This window comes from Mastomys coucha, unplaced genomic scaffold, assembly GCF_008632895.1.
Source record: "Mastomys coucha isolate ucsf_1 unplaced genomic scaffold, UCSF_Mcou_1 pScaffold18, whole genome shotgun sequence".
NCBI lineage: Eukaryota > Metazoa > Chordata > Mammalia > Rodentia > Muridae > Mastomys > Mastomys coucha.
Genome location: NW_022196900.1, coordinates 58,832,459 through 58,836,927, shown reverse-complemented (window position 1 = coordinate 58,836,927; position 4,469 = coordinate 58,832,459). Strand labels below are relative to the sequence as shown.

At 43.5% G+C, this 4,469-nt stretch overlaps 1 long non-coding RNA gene across 1 annotated transcript in view; it reads right to left on the bottom strand.

Annotated features, from left to right (window-relative positions):
• The window catches only part of LOC116095456, a 12,405-nt gene extending 8,143 nt beyond the window's left edge, over positions 1-4,262 (bottom strand). Inside the window, exon 1 of the long non-coding RNA XR_004120600.1 lies at positions 4,023-4,262. This is a non-coding gene — a long non-coding RNA (uncharacterized LOC116095456). The remainder of the gene's footprint in view (positions 1-4,022) is intronic.
• Between the last annotated feature and the right edge of the window lie 207 nt (positions 4,263-4,469).

The window sequence follows — 4,469 nt, the reverse complement described above, 5'->3', positions numbered from 1 at the left end:
AGTTGTGTGTTTCAGGGAGGAGATCAAGGTAGCTCAGAGCTCAGGAGGGAACCAGGTTCAGAGTGGGGTTGGTTAACTGGGTTATTGAGCCAAAGGCTGTTTTTGTATAGTTTGTGACCTAAGAATGATTTTTATACTTTTAAATGGAAAAAAAATCAATCAAATCTCATGATAAGGAAGGTTCATTTATTTTATGTACATGTTCATGTTCTGCCTACATTTGTTCATGTATATCATGTGTGTGCTTGGTGCCCACAAATGTCAGGAGAGGGCATCAAAGCCCTTGGAATTGGAGATACAGATTGTTGTGAGCCATCATGTGGGCACTGGGAATGGATTCCAGGTTCTCTAGAATAATAAGTACTCTGAAGGACTGAGCCATCTCTACAGCCTCCATAACTTCAAAGTTCATTATCCATACATAAAGCCTCAGAGCACACAAACATATCCATGACCTTCTGTACAGCCTATCTCTGCCTATTCTTGCTCTGGTAGAAGTGAGCCATTGTGGTAGAGACTGATTGGTCCATAAGGCCTAAATATTTACAAAAAAAAAAAAAAAAAAAAAAAAAAAAAATTGTGCTGGCCCCTGGTGTACAGGAAGGAGCATCAAAAACTATAAGGTTTTTTTTGGATTTAAATTCCATCTCTAATTCTTTAACTCAGTAAATCTGAGTCATTCACTCAGTCAATAACACTGATTTAAGTTTTTACTGTTTCTCAGAGACTGTGCTTGACATTCATGACACATAGATGCCTTTGTACGAAGAGCAGCAAGCCATATCTAGTTTGTTGATCTATTGAGAAAATAAAATTAGTATTTGAAGTTCCAGTACATAGCACTTGCTCAATAAATGATTTTTGAAAACCCACAGATAAGGCAGTGGAGTGGAGCAAGGAGAGGCAGAAGAAGCATGAACCAATGGCTCTTAGGGCCTGGTTCTGTATTTCTGGTGTTGGGAGGGCTTAGGGATCTGGAGAGTGATAGAGGCACTGGAAGGCTGGGAGGGTAGCTGCTATGATCTGAAGGAGAATAGTCCCATAGACTCAGTTTGTGTCATTATTAGAGGTGTGGCCTTGTTAAAGGATCTGTGTCATTGGAGGTGGGTTTGGGTTTCAAATGCTCAAGCCAGGCCCAGTGTCACTCTCTCTTCCCATTGCCTTCAGATCTAAATGTAGAACTTTCAGCTACTTCTCCAGCAACTTGTCTGCCTGTATGCCACCATGCTTCCCACCATGATGACAATGGACTAAACCTCTGAACTACAAGCCAGCCTCAATGAAACATTTTCCTTTATAAGAGTTGCTGAGTTCATAGTGTCTCTCCACAGCAATAAAAACCCTAAGACACCCAGCTATTCCATTCCTGGGCATATACCCAGAAGATACTCCAACATGTAGTAAGGACACATGCTCCACTATGTTCATAGCAGCCTTATTTATAATAGCCAGAAGATGGAAAGAACCCAGATGTCTCTCAACTGAGGAATGGATATAGAAAATGTGGTGCATTTACACAATGTAGTACTACTCAGCTATTAAAAAACAATGACTTCATCATCCTGAGTGAGGTAACTCAGTCACAAAAGAACTCACATGGTCACTGATAAATGGATATTAGGCAAAGAGCGTGGACCACATCAAACTCAAGAGGAAGGAAAACCAAAGAGTGGATGCTTCAGTTCTACTTAGAAGGGGGAACAAAATAATCAAGGGAAGTAGAGGGTGGGAGGAACTTGGAAAGAAGAGAAGGAGGGAAGAAGGGAAGAAGGGAAGAATCAGGTATGGGAGGAGATGGAGCAAATGTACAGAGGGTCAAGAAATTGCCACAGAGGTATGTGGCAATGGGGGATAGGGAACTGGGGGTAGCAACCAGAAAGTCCCAGATGCCAGGAAACCAAGAGCCTCCCAGGACCCCATGGAGATGACATTAGCTGAAATACCCCACAAAGGTAAGGAAGAACCCATTAAGACCATATCCAGACCATATCCAGAAGTTAGGCATGGCCCCCGGTTGAGGGATAGGGCCACCTACCTACTTCCAAAATTTTAACCCAGAATTGCTCCTGTCTAAAGGAAATACAGGGACAAAGTAGAGCAGAGACCGAAGGAAAGACCGTCTAGAGACTGCCCCACCTGGGAATCCATCCCACATGCAGACACCAAACCCAGACACTATTGCTGATGCCAAGATGTGCTTGCTGACAGGAGCCTGAAACAGCTGTCTCCTGAGAGGCTCTGCCAGATCCTGACCAATACAGATGTGGATGTTGGCAGCCAACCATCGTGCTAAACACAGGGACCCCATGGAGGAGTTAGGAGAAGGACTGAAGGAGCTGAAGGGGCCTTATGATGTCTGGCATCAATGGGAGGAGAGGCCCTTGGTCCTGGAAGGCTTGATGTCCCAGCTTAGCGGAATGCTAAGGCAGTGAGATGGGAGTGGGTAGGTGGATGGGGGAGCACCCTCATAGAAGCAGGATAAGGGGGGAAGGTACAGGGGGTTTGCAGAGGGGAAACTGAGAAAGGGGATAACATTTGAAGTATAAATAAATAAAATATCCAATTTAAAAACAAAAAAAACTATAAGACAGTAGCAGAGACAAACAACTTCACTCCAGGTCTACTTTGTTCAGATTTGAAGTTCTATGAGGTCCAGTCTGAGTTGCACACTGTCTTTTGATAATATTCTGTTGTTAATTGGTAACACTGAGCTAGCAAGATGATTCAGTGGGTAAAGGTGCTTGTCACCAAACCTGCTGACCTGAGTTTGATCCTTCCAACTCATGGGATAGGAAAGAACCAGCTCACAAGCTGCCATCTGACCTCCGTACACATACTGGAATGCACACAAACACACACGTATAGGAATAAATATAAAGAGGAAAACACTTTTTGTGTATGTTGGATTAAAGTGTTTTTATATCTTTACAGATATTATCTCTTGCTTTTTCTTTCTCTCCCTTCTTTTCCTCCCTCTGTCCCTCTCTCCACCTCTTTCCCTCATTCTCTCTGCCCCTCCCATCCTTTCTTCTTTATTACTTTCTTCCTTTCTTTTGTTCATTTAAAAAAGACGCAGTCATTCTTAGTATGCAGCTCCCGCTACCTCCGAAACTCTCAATCCTGCTTCTGCCTTCTTTGTGCTGGAATAGTGGGCCTGGATACCATGCCTGGCTTCACATAGATTTTACACAAGCTCAAATAGCTATTGAGTGATGGGGCCTACATTTTTAGTTGCCCTTAGACACTATGTAGTGACTATTCCTGGTTGTAACTTGACTATATCTGGAATGGACTACAATCCAGAATTGGAGGGCTTACCTGTGCTCCTAATCTGGAGGCTGAGAGATACAAGTTTCTGACCTGGATCTTGGCATGGAGATTCAAGCATAGTGGCTATGAATCCCAGAAGATTAAGACAGGAAGATCTCCGAGTTCAAGGTCATCTGGGATTAAATGCATGGTGGCACATACCTTTAATCTGGGCCACACCTTTTGCTGGAAACCTATATAAGGACATTGGAAGAAAGAAGGCTCTTTCTTCTTTGCCTGCTTGCCTTATGGGACTGAGCAACTGCTAGATCCTTGAACTTCCATTCACAGCTGCTGCTGACCATTGTGGGGAGTTGGACTACAGACTGTAAGTCATCAACAAATTCCTTTACTATATAGAGACTACCATAAGTTCTGTGACTCTAGTGAATCCTAATACATATGATTTGAGTACTTTTCTGGGGTACCCTGATATCTAGGTGTTTGGATGTGTTATCAGGGTCCTAGAGTCTTCCATGGGGCCTTTTAGCTAAGAGCTTTCACTTTATGGTAATCTTTGAAACGAAGAGAAAAAGGCAATCGGAATGTCTGCTGGGCACTCAAGTATTGCTTTAGCTGATCTTGGCCTGTCCTGTGATTTGAAGCTTGCATCTGGTTTTAAGTTGGACAGTTCTAGTGGGATAACAAGGAAAGAACAGAAAGGAGATTCAATAAGAAAATGATATGCTGATATCACAGGAAAGTCAGGTTACCTTCTTACCCATCCAACAAGTACTTCCAAGTCCATATACCCAAAGGATGCCATTTTGGAACTGAGGGTTTCTGAATGTTGTCTTCATTGACATTGGACCATGTTCTTTATCCTGTGTATGCCAGCTGCTTAGATAGAGGCTTCACCCAGGCCACCAAGGCATCTATTTCTCTTATTTCAGTTCCTACTATGCCTTTCTTGGCCTTCATTCCAAGCAGGTGGTTGTTGGCATTTCCCTGGGTGTGTGACAGGGCTAACAAATGACCCTGTGAAGGGCAACTCATTATGAGCACACAAGGCCTGGCCAGAGACAGATCCTGTCATGCTGGAGCCAGGCTGCTCCTAGTGTCTCCACCATGAGTACATCCCTTCCTAGTTGAGACATGGAGAAGATTCTTCTGGATGCTCAGCATAAGTCAGAACAGAGCAGCTCAAGAGGCGGCTTTCA